The 23,980-nt window shown below is 39.6% G+C and overlaps 1 protein-coding gene and 1 pseudogene across 9 annotated transcripts in view; one reads left to right on the forward strand and one right to left on the reverse strand.

Moving 5' to 3' along the window:
• The window catches only part of FBXW11 (F-box and WD repeat domain containing 11), a 131,621-nt gene that overhangs the window by 55,055 nt on the left and 52,586 nt on the right, over positions 1 to 23,980 (reverse strand). The window lies entirely within an intron of this gene.
• Positions 2,349 to 3,122, forward strand: LOC113879217 (annotated as a pseudogene).

A 23,980-nucleotide genomic window follows, 5' to 3' on the forward strand; every position in this document is an offset into this window, starting at 1 on the left:
AACCCAAGGGCTATCATCTAGAAACAATCACTTGCATTTTGGTTACAAAGGTTGAAAACTATAGATTTATATATATATATATATATTTTTTTTTTTAACTGTTTGAAGCATGTTCTCTAGTAAATTGCTTTTCACATGTGTCATGGATATCTTTTCATATCACTGTAGACCTTCATTTTCATTTTTAATGCCAATAGTTTACTTCATCCCATAATTTACTCAGCACAGGTAAGTAGTAAACATTAAACTTTTTACTGTCACATACAACTACAATTAAACTTTATGCTTACTTTGAATAATTGCCTCTTTTGATCAAATTCCTAGAAATGCTGGATCCATAAGAACTTGTATTTAATAAATGAATGTCTAAACTGAATTTCATTTCCTTTGTTTAATCATTTCTATTCATCAGAATAGCGTTCATATTATAAATTATAAAATCTAATGGTCAATTCTCATTGCTTACATTTCAGAACCTATCAAAAAGACTTGAGCATTCTCTCCTCCCAGATATGCTTCAGTCACTTGGCTTCCAGGACTCTGCACTCATCTACTTCTCAGATCTCTAACACAAGAAATATTAGAGGTTTTCAGACACAAGGAAAACCAGAAGAAAACCTGAATCCAGTGAGGGAATGCAGAGATAAATGAAGAGGAAGTGGTAAAATTGACAGTATATATAAAATAATATTTCTAGTTTTTAATTTCTTTGAAATGTGACTGACTACCTGAGGAGTTCAAAATGTTGAACCACCACAAGTAAATGGAAAATCATCTTTTAGCCATGAACTACAAGACTCAATATTGTTATGATGTCAGTACTACCCAAAGAATCTATAGATTCAATGCAATCCTTATCAAAATGTCAAGAGTTTTTTGCATATACAGAAAAACCCATCATAAAATTCATACAGAATCTCAAGGGACCCTGAATAGCCAAAATAATCTTAGAAACAACAGTAATACCACCTCACATTTCCTGATTTCAAAACTTATTACAAAGCTACAGTAATCAAAATAGCGTGGTACTGGCATAAAGACCAATATAGAGACCAACTGGAGTAGACAGCCCAGAAATAAATCCTCACATACACAGTCAAATGATTTTTGATAAAGGTACCAGGATTATTCTACAGGAAAATAACATTCTTCTCAACAAATGCTACTGGAAAAACTAGATATCCACATATCAAAGAATGAAGTTGGGCCCTTACCTGATAGCACATAAAAAATTAGTTCAAAATGGGTCAAAGATCCAAACATAACAGCTAAAACTCTAAACTTCTTAGAAGAAAAGATAAAGGAAAAACTCTACTACATTGGATTTAGCAATGATTCCTTGTATATGATACCAAAAGCTAAGACAACAAAAATAAAAATATATAAATCAGACTATATCAAAACTTAAAACTGCTGTGTATCAAAGAATACAATCAACAGAGTGAAAATTCAACCTATGAAATGGGAAAACATGTTTGCAAAGCATACATCTGATAAGGGATTAATATTCAGAATCTATAAAGAACTAAAACTAAACAGCAAAAACAATTAATTCAAAATGGGCAAGGGACTTGAATAGACACTTCTCCAAAAAGATATACATACTAGTGGCCAAAAAGCTTATGGAAAGATACTCAACCTCATTAATCATTCAGTTCAGTTCAGTCGCTAAGTCGTGTCCGACTCTTTGCGACCCCATGAACTGCAGCACGCCAGGCCTCCCTGTCCATCACCAACTCCTGGAGTTTACTCTAACTCACGTCCATCGAGTTGGTGATGCCATCCAGCCATCTCATCCTCTGTTGTCCCTTTCTCCTCCTGCCCCCAATCAGGGAAATGCAAATCAAAACCACTGTGAGATATCACCTCACACCTATCACAATGACTAGCACCAAAGCAACAGAAATTAGCCAGTGTTGGCAAGGACGTGGACAAACTGGACCCCCACACACGCTGACAGGGGTGTGGAAGGGGCAGCTGCCGTGGGACAGTGGACGGCGGTTCATCAAAAGAGTAAAGACAGAGCTACCATACGATCCAGCAAGACCAATTCTGCATCTGTATCCAAAAGAATCAAAAGAATCTCAAAGAAATATTTATACACTTGTGTCCATATACCAGCATTATTCACAATAACCAAAAGGTGGAAACAACCCAAACGCTCACTGAAGGATGGAATGCTAGACAAAGATGGTATTAACATGCAAAGGAATATTATTCAGCCTTTAAAAAGAAAAGGAAATTCTTATACGTGCTGTAACATGGATGAACACTGAGGACACTAAGCTAAGTGAAATAAGTCAGTTATAAAAAGAAATACTGCTCTTTTTCGTGGCGCCTCGGAGGCTGTCGGCCACTTCAGAATGAAGCTGAACATCTCTTTCCCGGCCACGGGCTGCCAGAAGCTCATTGAAGTGGACGATGAATGAAAACTTTGTACCTTCTACGAGAAGCATATGGCCACAGAAGTTGCTGTTGACGCTCTGGGTGAAGAATGGAAGGGTTATGTGGTCCGAATCAGTGGTGGGAACGACAAGCAGGGTTTCCCCATGAAGCAGGGTGTCTTGACCCATGGCAGAGTTCGCCTGCTACTGAGTAAGGGGCATTCCTGTTACAGACCAAGAAGGACTGGAGAGAGAAAGTGCAAATCGGTACGGGGTTGCATTGTGGATGCCAATCTGAGTGTTCTCAATTTGGTCATCGTGAAAAAAGGGGAAAAGGATATTCCTGGACTTATCTACAGTGCCTCGTCGCCTGGGTCCCAAAAGAGTCAGCAGAATCCGCAAACTTCTCAATCTCTCTAAAGAAGATGATGTCTGCCAATATGTTGTGCAAAAGCCCCTAAACAAAGACGGTAAGAAACCTAGGACTAAAGCACCCAAGATTCAGCGTCTCGTGACTCCATGAGTTCTGCAGCACAAACGCCGGCGTATTGCTCTGAAGAAACAGCATACTAAGAAAAATAAAGAAGAGGCTGCAGAATATGCTCTTTTGGCCAAGAGAATGAAGGAGGCCAAAGAAAAACGGCAGGAACAGATTGCCAAGAGACGGAGGCTGTCCTCTCTGAGAGCTTCTACTTCTAAGTCTGAGTCCAGTCAAAAATAAGATGTTCTAAGAGTAACGAATAAATAAGATCAGACATCAACTCTCGGGAAAAAAAAAAAAAGAAATACTGTACAATTCCGCTTACGTGAGGTATCTAGACCATCCAAATTCATAGAAACAGAAAATAGAATGGTTGTTCTTGCTCCACCAGGGGAAATGAGGAGTGGTTAATGCACTGTGTAACATAGAGCAATGTTAACTTTGTTAATCATGTTGTAATTATATTCCTAATACTTATTTATCTAATAACTTTGTATTAGTCTTTATACCTTTCGACAACTTTAATCTTTTTTTTTTTACTTTAGAATATTTTAATTTTTTTAAACTTTCTATTTCTATTGGGGTATAGCCAATTAAGTGTTGTGAACAGTTTCACGTGAACACCAAAGGACTTAGCCATACATACACACGCATCCATTCTCCACCAAACTCCTCTCCACGTAACACTGAGCAGAGTTCTGGTGCTATATTGTAGGTCCTTGTTGGATATCCATTTTAAATACAGCAATACTGACCACTGTAAGTCCCCCAGGCCGTACCTCCTGACTCTATAACTACAAACCTGAAATTTTCTAAAAGTCTGTTTGTTGTGAAGTATAACTGACCTACAACACTAGAAAAATAAACAGCTTTTGAAATTATGTATTTACTCACATAAATATGACACAGTAGCAAAAACAGCAACAACATATCATGGACTCTATATCCTTTATAGAAATCAAATGTAAGACAACAAACAGAACAAACAGCACCAAGGATGGAAGGAGGGAAGGGGAGGTATACAGCTGTAAGGTCTTTCTTCCACGTTCATGAAGCAGCATCTATCCCTTCAGGACAGGCTGTGGTAAGTTAAAGATGTGAACTGTAAATGCGACAACAAACATGAGGGGAAAATATTAAACAAACAAGGTTTAACTAATCAACCAATGGTAAAGATGAAAACGGAATCACCCCAAAACTAAATTAATCCATAAGAGAGCATAAAAGAGTAAAAGGGGGGGAAAGAGCAGATGGAACAAATAGAAAACAAATAACAAAGGGGTAGATTTAAAACTAAAATCTTCAACTCAGTCACTCAGTCGTGTCCGACTCTGTGACCCCATGGAATGCAGCACACCAAGCTTCCCTGCCCATCACCAACTCCTGGAGCTTACTCAAAATCATGCCCATAGCATCAGTGATGCCATCCAACCATCTCATCCTCTGTCATCCCCTTCTCTTCCCGCCTTCAATCTTTCCCATCATCAGGGTCTTTCCCATTGAGTCAGTTCTTTGCATCAAGTGGCCAAAGTATTGGAGTTTCAGCTTCAGCATCACTCCTTCAAATGAATATTTAGGATTCATTTAGGATTGACTGGTTGGATCTCCTTGCTGTCCAAGAGACTCAAGAGTCTTCTCCAACACCACAGTTCAAAATTTCTCCTGGCAATCTTGATTCCAGCTTGTGCTTCATCCAGCCCAGCATTTCACATGATGTACTTTGCACAGAAGCTGAATAAGCAGGGTGACAATATACAGCTTTGACGTACTCCTTTCCCGATTTGGAACCAGTCTATTGTTCCATGTCCAGTTCTAACTGTTGCTTCCTGACCTGCATACAGATTTCTCAGGAGGCAGGTCAAGCAGTCTGGTATTCCCATCTCTTGAAGAAATTTCCACGGTTTCTTGTGATCCACACAGTCAAAGGCTTTGGCATAGTCAAGAAAGCAGAAATAGATGTTTTTCTGGAACTCTCTTGCTTTATCAATGATCCAATCAATGGATGTTGGCAATTTGACCTCTGGTTCCTCTGCCTTTTCTAAATCCAGCTTGAACATCTGCAAGTTCATGGTTCATGTACTGTTGAAGCTGGCTTGGAGAATTTTGAGCATTACTTTACTAGCATGTGACATGAGTGCGATTGTGTGGTAGTTTGAGCATTTTTGGCATTGTCTTTCTCTGGGATTGGAATGAAAACTGACCTTTTCCAGTCCTGTGGCCACTGCTGAGTTTTCCAAATTTGCTGGCATATTGAGCACAGCACTTTCACAACATCATCTTTAAGGATATGAACTAGCTCAACTGGAATTCTATCACCTCCACTAGCTTTGTTCGTAGTGATGATTCCTAAGGCCCAGCTGAATTCACATTTCAGGATGTCTGGCTCTAGGTGAGTGATCACACCATTGTGATTATCTGAGTCATGAAGATCTTTTTTGCATGAATCTTTTGTGTATTCTTGCCACCTCTTCTTAATACCTTCTGCTTCTGTTAGGTCCATACCATTTCTGTCCTTTATTGGGCCCATCTTTGCATGAAATGTTCCTTTGGTATCTCTAATTTTCTGGAAGAGAGCTCTTATCTTTCCCATTCTAGTATTTTCCTCTATTTCTTTGCATTGATCACTGAGGAGATGATCCATCTTCCCGAGGAGATGATCAAACACAGAGGAGATGACCATCTTCCCGAGGAGATGGTGGAGTAGAAGAACATGCATTCATCTTCTCCTGCGAGAACTCCAAAACTACAACTTGCTGCTGAACAACAGTCAACTGGAGAATGTTGGATCCACCAAAAAAAGATACCCCACGTCCAAGGGCAAAGGAGAAGCCCCAGCAAGACAGCGAGAGAGGTGAAACAGTGTTTAGAATTAAACCTCTTACCCACCAGAGACACTCAGAGGGCTCAAACAAACCTTGTGCACACCAGGACCCAGAGACCCCACAGAGCCTGAGCCAGAACTGTGTTTCATTGTCTCCTAGGAAGGTACAGGTCAGCAGTGGCCTGCCACAGGGGTAGGGGCTCTGGGTGCAGCAGACCTGGGTATGGCATCAGCCTTCTTGAAGGAGGAGGTCGCCATTAACCCCACCACAAAGCCACCAGAACTTACACAGGACTGGGAAACAGACTCTTGGAGGGCACAAACAAAACCTTGTGTGCACCAGTACCCAGAAGAATGGAGCAGTGATCCCACAAGAGACTGACCCAGACCTGCCCATGAGTGTCCAGAGCCTCCAGCAGAGGTGTGGGTCAGTGGTGGCCTGCTGCAGGGCCAGGGGCACTGAGTGCAGCAGTGCATGCATGGGACCTGTTGAAGGAGGTGCCATTATCTTCATTACCTCCACCATAGTTTGGCCTCAGGTCAAACAACAGGGAAGGAATACAGCTCCACCCATCAACAGAAAATTGGATTCAAGATTTACTGAGCATGGCCCCACCCATCAGAGCAAGACCCAGTTTCCCCCTCAGTCAGTCTCTCCCATCAGGAAGCTTCCATAAGCCTCTTATCCTTATCCATCTGAGGGCAGACAGAATGAAAACCACAGTCACAGAAAACTAACCAATCTGATCACATGGACCACAGCCTTGTCTAACTCAGTGAAACTATGATCCATGACATGTAGGGCCATCCAAGATGGACGAGTCATGGTGGAGAGTTCTAACAAAATGTGGTCCACTGGAGAAGGGAATGGCAAACCACTTCAGTATTCTTGCCTTGAGAACCCCAGGAACAGCATGAAATGGCAAAAAGATAGGCCACTGAAAGATGAATCCCCCAGGTCGGTAGATGCTCAGTATGCTATGGGAGGTAAGTGGAGAAATAATTCCAGAAAGAATTAAGAGATAGAGCCAAAGCAAAAACAATACCCAGTTGTGGATGAAACCGGTGATGGAAGTAAAGTCCAATGTTGTAAAGAGCAATACTGCATAGGAACATGGAATGTTAGGTCCATGAATCAAGGCAAATTGGAAGTGGTCAAACAGGAGATGTCAAGAGTGAACATCGACATTTTAGGAATCAGTGAACTAAAATGGACTGGAATGGGTGAATTTAACTCAGATGACCATTATATCTACTACGGTGGGCAAGAATCCGTTAGAAGAAATGAAGTAGCCATCATAGTCAACAAAAGAGTCTGAAACGCCGTACATGGATGCAATCTCAAAAACGACAGAATGATCTCATTTCCAAGGCAAACCATTCAATATCACAGTGATCCAAGTCTGAAGTTGAATGGTTCTTAATAGCGACCTAAAATCTTCTAGAACTAACACCCCAAAAAGATGTCCTTTTCATTACTGGGGACTGGAATGCAAAAGTAGGAAGTTAAGAGATACCTGGAGTAACAGGCAAGTTTGGCCTTGGAGTACAAAACAAAGCAGGTCAAAGGCTAACAGAATTTTGCCAAGAGAACACACTGGTCATAGCAAACACCCTCTTCTAACAACACAAGAGAAGACTCTACACATGGACAACACCAGATATTCAATACCGAAATCAGATTGATTATATTCTTTGCAGCTAAAGCGGGAGAAGCTCTATACAGTCAGTAAAAACAAGACCAGGAGCTGACTGTGGCTCAGATCATGAACTCCTTACTGTCAAATTCAGACTTAAATTGAAGGAAGTAGGGAAAACCACTAGACCATTCAGGTATGACCTAAATCAAATCCTTTATGATTAAACTGTGTAAGTGAGAAATAGATTCAAGGGATTAAATCTGATAGAGTGCCTGAAGAACTATGGACGGAGGTTCATGACACTGTACAGGAGGCACGGATCAAGACCATCCCCAAGGAAAAAGAAATGCAAAAAAAGGCAAAATGGCTGTCTGAGGAGGCCTTACAAATAGCTGAGAAAAGAAGAGAAGCAAAAGGTGAAGGAGGAAAAGAAAGATATACCTGTTTGAAGGCAGAGTTCCAAAGAATAGCAAGGAGAGATAAGAAAACTAAAATCTTAGTAATTGGTTAAATGTAAATGGTCAGAATATTTCAATTAAAAGACAGAGATTGTGAAATTGGATAACTACATATAAGAAACCCACTTTAAACACAAAGGCACACTGGTTAAATGTAAACGGACAGAAAAAGAAACACAACATTCATGACTAATCAAAGGACACATCCAGAGTAGCTATGCTATCACTGGACAAAGCAGATTTTAGAACAAAGAATGTAACCAGGGATAAAGTGAGACACTTTCATAATGTTAATGGGATCAATTTATCAAAATGATACAGTAATCCTATATGCATATGCCCTTGAGTAACAGAGCTTTAAAATACATGTGTAAGAGAAAATAATAACATACTCAGAGGAGGAAAAAAAAATCCAAAGTTAGATGTGAACATTTTAACACTCCTCTCTTAGTTAGGCATAGAACAAGCAGACAGAAAAGAGTACAGATCTGGAGGACATGAATAACACTATCGGACAACTTACCCTGACATTTAGAGAACACTCTACCCAACAAGGGAGCACATTCTTTCCAAGTATACATCAAACATTCAACAAGATAAATGCTATTCTAGGCCATAAAATAGGTTTCAATAAATTTAAAAGGGCTGAGAATATGTCCTGGATGACAAAGAATTAATTCAAAATTAACCTAATAGAAAAACCCTGAAATCTGAAGATTAAACAATGTATCATTAAACAACACGAGTCAAAAAAGAAATCACAAGAAAAATTAGAAAATACCATGAACTATATGAAAATGAAAACTGCACATATTAAACATTGTGGGATATAACTAAAGAGGTGCTTAGAGAGAAACCGATGTCACTGAATGCATTAGAAAATTAGAAAAGAAAGAAAATGGTCTTCAAAGTAATAATCTAAGCTTTCACCATTAAAAAAAAACAGAAAATTAGCAAATTAAACCCAAAATAAGCAGAGGAAGGAAATAAGATGAGATCCAAAATTAGTAGAACAAAAAATAGAAAAACAATAAGGAAAAAAATTAATGAAACCAAAAGTCCTGTCTTTGAAACAGTCAATAAAACTGATAAACTTCTAGCCATACTGCTAAGGAAAAAATTATACAAAAAAACCAAATTTTCAGTCTCAGAAATAAAAGTGGGATCATGAAAACTGATGCTGGTTCAGGTGGTAAAGAATCTACCCACAATGTGGAATTTGACCCCTGGGTTGGGAAGAGCTCCTGGAAAAGGTAATGGCAACCCACCCCAGTATTCCTGCCTGGAGAAGTCCATGGACAGAGGAGCCTGGCAGGCTACAGTCCATGGGGTCGCAAGAGTCGGACATGACTGAATGACTAACACTTTGACTTTTGACAAACATTAAAGGAAAATAAGGGAATATTACGGACTTACAGTAATCTATTCCACAACTCAGATAAGAGGGACAAATTCTTTAGAAGATACAAGAATACTCATACAAGAAGAAATGGATAACCTCAACAGCTATTAAAGAAACTGGTTTCAGTGGTGAATTTTATTTAGTATTTAAGGAAGAAACATATCAATGCTACAAACTCTTCCAAAAAGTAGATGAAAAGGGAACATCACCAACAATATTCTGAGGTCAGTATTACCTTGATAACAAAAATCTATCAACAATATCACAAGAAAAAAAAAAAAAAAAGACCAATATATGATTGTTGTGATTACACTACATTCATCTGTCACACCTAAATAAACTGTACTTAAAACTGGTGAACTTTATTATATATAAACTACAAATCAAAAAAGTTAACTTTTTAAAAAATTTAAGTGCTACAGAAAAACAAAGACTTTCCCACAAAGAAAACTCAAGGCCTAACTGGCTTCATAAAGAAATAGTTTCAAACATTTGAGGAAAAAATAGCAGCAATCTTTCCCAAACTCTTTTTGGATATAGAGAGGGTAATTCATTTTATTTCACTGGAGCTTCCCTGGTGGCTCACAGCCAGTGCAATAAGGCAAGAAAAAGAAATAAAAAGCATAAATACCAGGAAGGATCTGGATGTGTCATGACTGTCTAGAAAGAAAACCCTAGGGAATGTATAAAACAGGTAGAATCAATATGTGATGTTGGCAAAATCACAGGATAAAAAAAAGAACAAAGCTACACAAAACTCAAGCACTCAACATAGGAATATAACATAGGGAGAAAAATAAATACTTAGATCCCAGGACGCCCGTATGTTCCTCCCATAAGCCTTCACGAAGAGCAAAAGTAATACAAGATGACTGCAAAAAGAAAAGCAGGTAAACAAGCAGCAGACTGAAGACTGACAAAAAACACTGAGAAAGAGTTCTGAATACAAATGAATCCAAAGAGGATGGTAACAATAACCTTGTGTACAAGACAGCAAAAGAGACACTGATGTATAGAACAGTCTTATGGACTCTGTGGGAGAGGGAGAGGGTGGGAAGGTTTGGGAGAATGGCATTGAAACATGTAAAATACCATGTATGAAACGAGATGCCAGTCCAGGTTCGATGCACGATACTGGATGCTTGGGACTAGAGCACTGGGACGACCCAGAGGGATGGTATGGGGAGGGAGGAGGGAGGTGGGTTCAGGATGGGGAACACATGTATACCTGTGGCGGATTCACTTTGATATTTGGCAAAACTAGTGCAATTGTGTAAAGCTTAAAAATAAAATAAAATTAAAAAAAAAAAAAAAGAGGATTCGAGAGGCAAAGAAACAGTCTTCCAGGGTCACTCTTTAAGGAAATGGAAAGGCAAATGCAAGAAGCTATTCAACTTGATAAAGAACATCTCCCACTCCAGTACTCTTGCCTGTAAAATCCCATGGACGGAGGAGCCTCTAGGCTCTAGGCTGCAGTCCATGGGGTCGCTGAGGGTCGGACACGACTGAGCGACTTCACTTTCACTTTTCACCCTCATGCATTGGAGAAGGAAATGGCAACCCACTCCAGTGTTCTTGCCTAGAGAATCCCAGGGACGGGGAAGCCTGGTGGGCTGCCGTCTATGGGGTCACACAGAGTCAGACACGACTGAAGTGACTTAGCAACAGCAATAGCAATAGCAATGATAAAAAATCTGATGCTTTCGTGCTAAGGAACAATGCCAAGATGTCCCCTTTCACCACTGCTTTTCAACATTATGGTGAGAGTCCTAGTTAATGTGTCATATTTGAGACAAAAGGAAATTTAAAAGTATACACATCAGAAAGAAATACAACTATCTTTGTTCACAGGTTACATGATCACTTATGTAGGGGAAAAAAAAAATGACCAACAAATTCCTGGAACTAAAAAGCAATTACCGCAAGACTGATATAAAATCAGCCACATTTATATATATCAGCAATGTACAAGTGCAAGTTAAAATGAAGATACGTTATTACCATTCATTTTGTTGTTCTTTGGTCACTAAGTCACATCCAACTCTTTATGACTCCATAGACTGTAGCCTGCCAAGCTCCTCTGTCCATGATATTTTCCAGGCAAAAATACTGGAGTGGGTTGCCATTTCCTTCTCCAAGGGATCTTCCCAACTTCAGATCAGATCAGTCACTCAGTTGTGTCCAACTCTTTGCGACCCCATGAATCGCAGCATGCCAGGCCTCCCTGTCCATCACCAACTCCCGGAGTTCACTCAGACTCACGTCCATCGAGTCAGTGATGCCATCCAGCCATCTCATCCTCTGTCGTCCCCTTCTCCTCTTGCCCCCAATCCCTCCCAGGCTCAGAGTCTTTTCCAACGAGTCAACTCTTCGCATGAGGTGGCCAAAGTACTGGAGTTTCAGCTTTAGCATCATTCCTTCCAAAGAAATCCCAGGGCTGATCTCCTTCAGAATGGACTGGTTGGATCTCCTTGCAGTCCAAGGGACTCTCAAGAGTCTTCTCCAACACCACAGTTCAAAAGCATCAATTCTTCGGCGCTCAGCCTTCTTTACAGTCCAACTCTCACATCCATACATGACCACTGGAAAAACCATAGCCTTGACTAGATGGACCTTTGTTGGCAAAGTAATGTCTCTGCTTTTCAACATGCTATCTAGGTTGGTCATAACTTTCCTTCCAAGGAGTAAGCATCTTTTAATTTCATGGCTGCAGTCACCATCTGTAGTGATTTTGGAGCCCAGACAAATAAAGTCTGACGCTGTTTCCACTGTTTCCCCATCTATTTCCCATGAAGTGGTGGGACCGGATGCCATGATCTTCGTAATTGTGTCTTCTGCACTGGCAGGCAGATTCTTTACCACTGAGCCACCAGGGAAGCCCACCATTTACATTAGGATGACCCAAAATGAGATATTTAGGTATAAAGCTAGCAAAAACTGTACAAAGTCTGTATGAGGAAAAACTATAAAACTGATATTAACAAACTAGAGAGTGATATTCCATATTCACAAATGGTAAAACTCATTATTATCAAGATATCAATTCTTCCCAACTTGATCTAAATGTTCTATGTAATCCCAACTAAAACCTGAGAGTTATTTTATGGATAACAACAAACTAATGCTCAAGTTTATATGAAGAAGTAAAAGATCTAGAAGAGTCAAACAATTAAAGGAACAGAAGACTTCAAGAACCACTATTAGGTTGGTGTAAAAGCAACGACAGCTCTGCACTGCTGAACTCTGCTGCTTGATACTGGAATACGTTCTTAAGTGAATGTGGTTATGTTATACAGCATTTTAATGCACATTTCTCGCTTTCTTTGCTAATGACTTGTTCAGTTCAACTCAGCAGCTCAGTCGTGTCCGAGTCTTTGCGACCCCATGAACAGCAGCACACCAGGCCTCCCTGTCCATCACCAACTCCCAGAGTCCACCCAAACCCATGTCCATTGAGTCGGTGATGCCATCCAACCATCTCATCCTCTGTTGTCCCCTTCTCCTCCTGCCCTCAATCTCTCCCAGCATTAGGGTCTTTTCAAATGAGTCAGCTCTTCGCATCAGGTGGCCAAAGTATTGGAATGACTTATTACATGGTGTTTATTTGATATTTATTTTAGACTAGGGAAATGATGTTAAGAGAAAAAGCAAATTTGAGCAATTTTTTAATTCAAGTTCAAACTGGATTGTAAAGCAGCAGAGACAACTCACAGTATCGACAATGCATGTGGCCTAGGAATTGGGACACACGGTGCAGAGGTCAGCCAAGAAGTTTGGCAAAGGAGACGAGAGCTGTGAAGATGGAGGGTGCAGTGGCCAGCCATCAGAACCTGACACCAACCAACTAAGAGCAATCATCAAAGCTGATCCTCCGACAACTACATGAGACGCTGACGAAGAACTCAATGCTGACCATTCTACAGTCGTTCGGCCTTTGAAGCGAATTAGAAAAGTGAAAAAGCTCAATAAGTGGGTGCCTCGTGAGCCGACTGAAAATTTAAAAAAAAAAACATTTTCAAGTGTCATCTTCTCTTATTTTATGCAACAACGACCTATTTCTCGATCAGACTGTGACATGTAACAAAAAATGGACAACTGGCAAGGACTGAGAAGAAGCTCCAAAGCACTTCCCAAAGCCAAACTTGCACCAAAGAAGGGTCATGGTCACTGTTTGGTGGTCTGCTACCCGTCTGATCCACTACAGCTCTCTGAATCCCAGCGAAACCGTTACATCTGAGAAGTATGCTCAGTAAGTCAATGAGATGCACCAAAAATGCCTACAGCTGGCATTGGTCAACAGAATGGGCCCAATCTTTCTCCACCAAAACGCTCAACCACTCACTGCGCAACCAATGCTTCAAAAATTGAACAAACTGAGCTATGAAGTTTTACCTCATCCACAGTATTCACCTGACCTCTCGCCAAATGACTACCACTTCAAGCATCTCAACAACCTCTCTCAGGGGAAATGGTTCTACAAGGAGAAGGCAGAAAATGCTTTCCAAGCATGTTGATGTCACTGAATCCCAAGGCATGGATTTTTATGCTACAGGAATAAAGCTATTTCTCACTGGCAAAATGTGCTGATTGTAATTGTTCCTATTTTGATTAATAAAAATATGTTTGAGCCTAGTTAAAATGATTTAAAATTCTCAGTCCAAAACTGCAATTACTTTTGCACTAACCTAATAGAGAGCTACACTAATCAAGGCAGTATGTGGTACTGCTGAAAGAACACACAAATAGATCAAAGAAACAGAGAAAGAGTCCAGAAGCAAACATATTGTAATCAGCTGATCTTTGCAAGAGGACCAAAGACAATACAATGGAGCAAAGATTATCTTTTCAACAAGTGTTACTGCAGTATCATAGGAGAAACTCCAGGTAACCTTGGATATAGTGATGACTTTTTAGATACAACACCAAAGGCACAATACATGAAGGAAGAATTGATAAGCTGCACTTCATTAAAATAAAAAACACTGCTCTGTGAAAAACAACATCAAAAAAGAATGAAAAAAGAGAGAAGCCAGAGACTTGGAGAAAATATTTTCAAAAGACAAATCTGATAAAGGACTGTTAGCCAAAAAAACCCCAAAAAACTCTAAAACTTAGTAAGACCTAGAGTCTGTCATCATAGTGAAGTCAGAAAGAGAAAAATAAATATCACATACTATAGGGACTCTAGAAGAATGGACATGAGTTTGCGCAAACTCCAGGAGATGGTGAGGGCCAGGGAAACCTGACCTGCTGCAGCCCATGGGGTCACAGAGCGACTGACCACAAGGAAAATGGCACGATGAACACATCTGAAGGGCAGGACACAGAGAAAGACCTGTGGACACGGGGCGGGGGGAAAGAGAAGGCAGGGACAAACTGAGAGAGCGCTGACATAAATGCACTGCCCTGGTGAACAGCCCGCTGGCGGGGAGCCGCTGCTAACGCGGGCTCAGCCCAGCGCTCTGCGACAGCCTGAGCGGGAGGGATGCGGCCAGGGCGGAGGCTCAACGGGAAGGGGACACGTGCTCACTTTCAGCTGATTCACACTGTACAACAGAATCCGACACAACATCGCAAGGCAATTTATCCTCCAATTAAAGATGAACTTTAAAAAACAATTTTAAAAATGGGCAAGACATTACCAGGCACCTCACCAAAGAATATACACAAATGGCAGTAAGCATATGAAAAGATGTTCAACAGCATATGTCATATTTGATATAAAACAATGAGGTACCACTACACACCTATCAGAATGGCCAAAACCCAAAACAAGAACACCACCAAATGCTGATGAGGATGTGGAGCAATAGGAATTCTCATTTACTACTGATGGAAAAGCAAAATGACAGCCACTTGAAAGTTCAGCAGTTTCTTAGGAAACTAAACATACTTTTATCATCTGATCCAGCAATCATGTCCTTCGGTATTTACCCAAATATAAACTGAAAACTTATGTCCACACAAAAAGTTGCTCACTCATGTTTACAGCAGCTTTACTGATAACTGCCAAAAGTTGGAAGCAATCAGGATGTCCTTCAGTAGCTGAACAGATAAACAGAAACAATGAAATATTATTTGGCACTAAATAGAAATAAGCCATCAAGTTATAAAACGACATGAAGGAAATTCAAATGCATATCACTATGTGAAAAAAGCCAATGTGAAATGGCTATATATTACATACTAAATGATTCCAGTTATATGACATTCTGGAAAAGGTAAAACTATGGAAAGAACAAAAATAACAGAGGTTGCCAGCGGTTAGGAGGAGAAAGGGATGAACAGGCAGAGCACACAGGATTTCTAGGGCAAGGAAACTATTCTGTATGCCACTATAATGGTAGACTCATGTCACTGAATATTTGTCAAATCCGGAAAATGAACAAAAGTGAACCCTAATGTAAACCCTGGACTCTCGATGGTGATGTTCGTCCATGGTGATGGTGGTGGTTTAGTCACTAAGTCATGTCCAACTCCTGCGACCCCACAGACTGTAGCCTGCCAGGCTCCTCCTTCTATGGGATTCTCCAGGCAAGAATACTCTAAGGCAGGATGTCAACAGTGGGGGAGACTGTGCCTATGTAAGAACAAGCAATACATGGGAATTGGGAACCCTCTATACCTTCCACTCAGTTTTAGGCTAAAACTGCTCTAAAAATTATTATTCGGGAATTCCCTAGCAGTTCAGCAGTTAAGAGTCTGAGCTTTAAATGCTAGGGGCATGGGTTTGGTCCCAAGACCTTGTCAGTTGCACAGTGTGGCCAAACTAAAATAGAATTAAAAGTTTATTAATTAAAAAAAGGAAAGGAAAAGCTAAGCATTTTTTGCAAACTATATGATCAACGGAAAAAGAAATGGCAGGGGAGAGATTTTAAGATCCTGTAGGATCAAAGAATGTTCTAAAACATTCAAAGGATGCAAAGCCCCTACTCCTCAATCTCCTGCTCCCCACCCCAAAACAAGCCATCCAGTAAAAAACAAAAAACATTTTATTACACTAGCAAAAGATGTCCTTAAATTAGGAATCTTATAAAATTAACCTCAAACTGCCAGTCCTGCCCCTCAAAATGTAGTGACATAGCAAATCTTCATCTACACACAAAAAAAGAAAATTCAGCTAATGAAAACCCCACACATGAAAAAACAAAGGGCAGGGAGGAGAAGAGAACCAAAACCTCAAATCAACCTTTCTTAATTGGGGATCGTCAAGATAATTAAGATAATTAAGCTCTAATGAGTGATTCTGGGTAACTGTTTTTTTAATTTTCCTAAGAATGGTACATAGATACTACCGTTATAGTTAAGCGTAAGAAAGTTAAATTTATTATATACCGTGACTGTCTTAGTGCATTATGGCATACTGTACTTACAGAATGTGACTGACAAGAGTACTCCAAACTGCACTAAACATGCTCAAACAAACATTTGATGTTATTTCTTAAATGCCTTGAATATGAATTGAATGAATTTCTTAAATGCCTTAAATGTCTTGAGTCAAAACTCAAGAAAGAAAATGTACCAAAAGCAGAAATAAAATTTAACTCAGAAAAGAAATAAAAACGAGACTATAACAGAAATGAAAGTAAATTATAATGCCCCAAATGATAAATTGAAATGAAAAATGTAGTAACTAAGAGTCATTAAAGAAAAGCAGAAAAATAACCTAAGAGAATGACAGTAAGACAAAGAAAACAGGACAGAGAGTAGAAGCTGATATGGAAAAACGGGTGAGCAAGGTGCTGTAGAGGCTGAGAGAGTGAGCATCTCAAGCCTCGCGAGCCTCACACTTTGTACAACCGCTTGACTCTCCTGTTGCAGCGCAAACGCAGCCATAGACCATAGGTAAATAAATGAGTGCGGCTGCGATCCAATATAACATTATTTACAAAAACAGGGCTGGGTTGGGCCAGAGGGCCATGTGGCAAACCACATCCTGGCCTAACGGAGGAGAATGTCCAGAAATAGACCCAGGTACAGACAGAGATTTAGTACATGGCAAAGTGGCATCTCAGATCACTGAGGAACTTCTTTTGAAAATTGAAGTATAGTAGATTTATAATGCTGTGTTAGTTCCTGCTATACAGCAAAGTGATTCAGTTATACATGTGCATACATTCTTTTTTATATTCTTTTCCATTATGGTTTAACTGAATACAGTTCCCTGTGATAAGTACATATACACACACACACACAGTAGGACCTTGTTCTTTACCCACTGTGTATTAGTTTGCATCTGCTAAACTGAGGGAATTTTTAATAAATTTAGTAAGTGGGCCAACTGCTCAGCGATTTGGAAAAAGGTAAAATTAGAACACTGGAAAAAATATTTACAATGTATGTCACAGGTAAAAGGACTTACATACCTAAATTTTTCTTTTAAATTGAGGAGGAAAAAAGTTACCAAAATCCCAATGGGAAAATGAGGAAAAGACACAGACAGACTTTTTAAAAGATATAAAAATGGCCCTTTAAGAATAGCTGTTAAGGCTTACTCATACTTAAAGAGATGCAAATGAAGGCTGCACATTTCTCACCTAACACTGAAAAATACTCCCAAGTATGAAAAGACATTCTGTTAGTAACTGAGTGACCACAGGCACTCTTGTATACTTTTGAGGAGAAGACAAATGTGTGTGCAACCCTATTAGAGGAGAATTTGGAAACATGTAACATTACATAAGCAGCTTTACGTTTTCATCCAGCATTACCTTTGATCCTACACCAACCTTTTTCTCCAACAACCCCACTATAATGAAATACTATGAAAATACATAAGCAGCACAAGATAAACACATGCACTGGAGGACTGCTTGTTACTTCAAAACAAAAAAGCAACTACCTACAAGGCCATATATGAAATTTTGGCTGAATACACTATCGTGTATCAACACACGGCATGCAGCCTTAAGCAAGAGAAAGAAAGGCTTCCATGGCCTGATACAGAGTAATTTTCAGGGTACATTTTTAGGTGAAAAAAGCAAAGTGCAAAATAGCATCTACCCATATGGTACTCTTTGTGTAAGAAATAAGCAGAAATAAGAAAATATGAATCTGTGTATCTATTCCTTAGTGAATGAAGAAACCCAGGGAGGATAAACCAGAAACTAGTGACATCAGTTACCCAACGGAAATGGGATGCAAAGAATGGAGGAATGGGAACAGGACAGAAAGCTTGACAATACCTTTTTGGTTTTACTCTTAGAACTACATTAAATGCTTTATATACTCAAAAAAGTTAAAATAAAGTCAACAAGGATTGGGAAGAGAGTTGGAGTATCCACAGAAACAAATGAACCTAAACACATTTCAAATGAGTAACATAATCATTCTTAATGATGAGGAAAAAATTAAGTGACTTTGGAACTCAGCAGCTAGAATATAGATCCAAAAACAAAAGTTAATGGTAAAGAAATATTCAGTATGGTTAGTAATTTATTTTTCAATGATATAGGTAAGCAATTCTAAAACTACTGTTCATTCTAGAACTGACCAAGTAAGTAAATATACTGTGGAAAACAGGAGTCACTGTTTCTCACTGTTAGAGAAAGGAGTTTGAAATATGAAAAGGGCTACCTTAGAATACTAGAATGAAATCTGTAAGACAGGACTAGAATCGAAGCTATCACTGTGAGCTCGTGGTTTTTAATACGTAGAAAAAGAGGTATATTTTTCACAAGAGACAAAATTATATATATATTACCTAACCCTGCTGGCTGAGAGCTTACAGAAGCAGTGATATCCCAATAGCACTAAGCACACTTACTCTGTGTGTGTGTGTGTGTAACAATCGCTCAGCTGTGTCAACTCTGTGCAACCCCATGGGTTGCTTCTCTGCCCATGGACTTTTCCAAGCAAATATACTGGAAGGGGTTGCCATTTTCTACCAGGAGATTTTCCCAGGGATTGAACCCATCTCTCCTGTGCCTCCAGCATTGGCAGGTGGATTCTTTACCACTGTGTCATTCCTCACTAAAAGAAACCAAGGCTCCTTACAGCATTGACTAATTCCAGGGCTGACGATGAGAAAATACAAGATGAGAAAAATTTTGTTGCAGCAGAAAGTAAGGAAGTGCTTAAAGAATTATGAGGACAGATCAAAAGGACACAGGACCCAGCTTGAAAGTGCAGTGACCAAACTGAATAATCTAACCATCAAAATAAATAATCATAATAACAGATTAAAACCCACTGAATAAAACAAGAAACCACAAGTCTATACCAATAAGTAAATAAACTGAAATTCTAATGAAAAGAGGACATTCATACAGTTCAGTATGGCATCACCAACTCAATGGACATGAGTCTGAGTAAGCTCCGGGAGTTGCTGATGGACAGAGAAGCCTGGTGTCACAACCTGGTGTGTCGCAGAGTCAGACAAGACTGAGCAACTGAACCGAACTGATAGTTTCAAAGTCTCTCTCCACAAAATATTTAGTAACAAAGAGAAAAAGGGTAACTTTATAGTGAAGAAAGCTCCTTATTATTACTTATTCAAGTAATCAAGATGGCCACCATTAGTAATGAAACAAATCAGAATCACAAATAAAGCATCACTTTTGTGATTTCAAAGATTTCCTGCTGCTGCTGCTAAGTCGCGTCAGTCGTGTCCGACTCTGTGCGACCCTACAGATGGCAGCCCACCAGGCTCCCCCGTCCCTGGGACTCTCCAGGCAAGAACACTGGAGTGGGTTGCCACTTCCTTCTCCAATGCACGAAAGTGAAAAGTGAAAGTGAAGTCGCTCAGTCATGTCCAACTCTTAGCGACCCCATGGACTGCAGCCCACCAGGCTCCTCCGTCATGGGATTCTCCAGGCAAGAGTACTGGAGTGGGGTGCCATTGCCTTCTCGGAAAGACTTCCTAGTATAAACTAAATCTAATCATAAGAAAACAAATCCAAACTGACAGACATACTACAAAATGATTGATCTGTAATCTTCAAAAGTGCCAAGGATACAGAAGTCCAGAAAAAGCCTGACAATCTGTTCCAGACTGAAATAAATTAAAGTACAACAATTCAAGGCAGTTCATTACTCTGAAGTAGATGCCTTTGCTACAAAGGACAGAACTGGACCTCTGATGAAACTCAGACACCAAGGACCGGATGGCAGTAACGTGTCAAATGCTAATTTACTGATTTGACTCAATTAGGATTATGTAGAACATCTTCCTTTGTAAGAAATATACACCAAAACACTAGAACATGACAAACCATAAAGTCAGCTTTATTTTCATACAGTTTGAGAAGCAAAAGGTTCTTAGTATTGTGTACTTATAACTAAGCTCAACACTGTCTCAAAATAAATAAAAATATATTTTTCAATGGCTGGTTTTTAATAATTAATATCCAACACTTCAAGCTACAGGATTCCCCAGGAAAAAACATGTGCTGAAATCTTTTGCGCCCTTTTTCACCACTACCATCAGATGGCCTTAGTAAAGAACTCAATCTAGTGCTGACTGAGGACATTACAGACTCAGCGTCTTCCCCAGGCCATCACTACCAGTTGACAAATAGGGGTTAATCCATCTCTTTCCTTGTGAACTCCACATATCCCTCTGTGCAATGCTTCTGGCAAAGTTTTTACTTTGAAATTAATGAGGTGATAGTTTCTTCTGGTTCAGTTCAGTTGCTCAGTTGTGTCCGACTCTTTGTGACCCCATGAATCACAGCACGCCAGGCCTCCCTGTCCATCACCAACTCCCGGAGTTCACCCAGACTTATGTCCATCGAGTCAGTGATGCCATCCAACCATCTCATCCTCTGTCGTCCCCTTCTCCTCTTGCCCCCAAACCCTCCCAGCATCAGAGTCTTTTCCAATGAGTCAACTCTTTACATGAGGTAGCCAAAGTACTGGAGTTTCAGCTTTAGCATCGTTCCTTCCAAAGAACACCCAGGGCTGATCTCCTTCAGAATGGACTGGTTGGATCTCCTTGCAGTCCAAGGGACTCTCAAGAGTCTTCTCCAACACCACAGTTCAAAAGCATCAATTCTTCGGTGCTCAGCCTTCTTCACAGTCCAACTCTCACATCCATACATGACCACAGGAAAAACCATAGCCTTGACTAGACAGACCTTTGTAGGCAATGTAATGTCTCTGCTTTTCAATATGCTATGTATGTTTTCTTCCAAAAAGTAAGCGTCTTTTAATTCTTCTGGTTACCATTACTTTAGTCCTTAATTTTTCATCTCTTGTTGTCTCCACAGATGAAGGATTTAACATTTGCCTTTTACTCTGAATTTAAAAACGAAGCAAGCTCTAAGAGATTTTACAAGGACTTCAGTAAGCGACTCCTGGTTTTTTAGAGGGAGGGAGGAAGGAATAGAAAGCTCTTCTTATGAAGAGTTTTCATATGCCACCCATCTACAAAAACTGGCAGCAGGTTCTGTGCTACCAGGTCACAGTACAGTGCGTGGCACACAGCAGACAGTAAAAAATGTACAAAATGTATGGGCGATATGTTTAACACTATGTTCTAAGTAGTTTCTAAATAATCCCATCCAAACTGCATGATCTCATTTTTGAATTACTATCAGAGCACCCAAGTAATTCAGTAAGAAGGCACAGACTGGCACAGGTGTTCTGTGTTTGAAAATGTCTCTCAAATTCTTTCTCTTGGCCAAGTATATCCAGTATTATTAGATCTTCTTTTAGTAGGCCATGGCTTAGCTGACTCAACATATACTCAAATTGCTCAGAGAAGAGTTGCCATTTGTGAAGAGGCCTGTGATTTTAAGAGTATACTACTGAGCTACACAAAGTAGCCTAGTTAAACTTATTCAAAATAGCAATGTTCAATCCTAGTGAGGATGCAAACCCTCTGGAAAGCAATATGACAAGATATATACAGTGTATCTCCTAGGAATATATCCTAAGTAATTGAAAAGGAAGGCAAAGAGTTGTGCCAAAAGATGGCGATTCATTTTTAATAAATAAAAGTGAAGAGTCTAAGCATCCAGAAAAATGTCAAATTATAGGATGTTCATGGAATGTGGTCATTTCAAATCATGAGAAATTTTTAATAATAGTAACATATAAACACAATAAGCCTGAATAAGTGTACAAAGTATGTAAAGTAAAATAAAAGCATATAAGGTTATATAATTATATAGATATAATTCTCAAGGATGTAAAGCAATGCACAGATTAAAAACTCAAATAAAATATGTCAAATTATTAAGAATGATATTCCCTAAATTATTCCTCATTTTTCTTTCTAATTTTATCCCAACATTCTACAATATGCATGCATTACTTCTATAATCAGAAAAGATTATTTTTTAAGCAAAACAACAATACAACAAGCTAGTCTTCAAAGCAAAATCATTTTTTCCTCAAGAAACTCCTTCAATTCACAAGAATACTTGAGTTCAAAGAACTCAGCGAACTAAGTCCAAAGTAGTTCTGGCTATGACAGCAAATACTACTACACCATACAATCCCAACAGTCCCTAGCTTAGACAGCCATTTCTTCTTCTCCAGTTTATTCTGCCTGTTCAGAAACTATTTTACAAACAGGTGAATTTATTCACGCAGACTAAGACATGACCCTTTTCTCATGGAACTTGGGGTTTCCATGGGGAGAAAGACAATGGGGAGGGGAAAAAAAAACACACAGAATGTAATTTCAGGCAGTGCTAAGTGCCATGAAGAAAAAATAAAGTAGGGTAAGGAACAGAGTGAAAAGCAGTAAGCTATTTTAGACTGGGTGGCCAGAGAAGGGCTCTAAAGAAGAGATATTTGATCATGTAAGCTACTGGTGTAACAACATAAATAGCATTCCTATTGCGTAATTGTCCTAGAAAACTCTATTTACAACTTAAAATGCACATAATCGTCTCTATGAAAACAGTTTCTACTTTGAGAGGCAGTAAGGTGTATTGGAGGGGCTTCCCACATGGCTCTATGGTAAAGAATCTACCTGACAAGCAAGAGACCTGGGTTCAATCCCTGGGTCAGGAAGATCCCCTGGAAATGGAAATAGCTACCCCACTCCAGTGTTCTTGCCTGGGAAATTCCATGGACAGAGGAGCCTGGCAGGCTCCATGACATCGCAAAGAGTTGGATATGACTTAAGAGACTAAAACCACTGAGAGACTAATACCACCAAAGCAAAGCGTACGGGAACCGAAGGGACTGTTTAAATTCTGGTTTTGCCCCTTACTTTTATGTGCCCTTAGGCAAGTCACAAGCTTTCTTTCTCTCTGAATCTCCATTTCCTCATGTATAAAACAGACATAACGAAACCTAGTTCATAAAACTGTTCAGAGGATTAAAAAAAAGTACAGGAAAAGGCTTAGTAATGTGACTGGCTAAGTGTTAACTGTGAGATCCCTACACACGTATGGTTCTTCTACAAAATGAGTACTATGTACTGAATGATTCTTCGTGAAGAGTCAATACTAAAGCACTTCATTGTCACAAGTAGACATATACCATATTTTTATCTTCCCATACTGGGGACTCAAAAGTCCAAATCACCTCTGACTATGGTTATTAGATACTGGTGATACAAATGGTACTGGCTTGGTAAGATTGGTATCACGCTTACTAATGTCACACTCACTTTTCTTCATTTGGTCACGGGCTGCTTCTGTTTCCATTTGTATCCCTAACTCCAAAGTTGGCCTCTTTTCAGTCACAGTTGTAACGGTTAATTTTATGTGTCAAGTCAGCCAGTTGTTTGGTCAAGCCTTAATCTATAGGTTGCTGTGAAGGTTATTTTGTAGATCTGATCGCATACTACCTTCCAAAATGTACACAGGGCTTATTTAGTAAGTTGAGGGCCACA

Source organism: Bos indicus x Bos taurus, chromosome 20 (assembly GCF_003369695.1).
Source record: "Bos indicus x Bos taurus breed Angus x Brahman F1 hybrid chromosome 20, Bos_hybrid_MaternalHap_v2.0, whole genome shotgun sequence".
NCBI classification, from domain to species: Eukaryota; Metazoa; Chordata; class Mammalia; order Artiodactyla; family Bovidae; genus Bos; species Bos indicus x Bos taurus.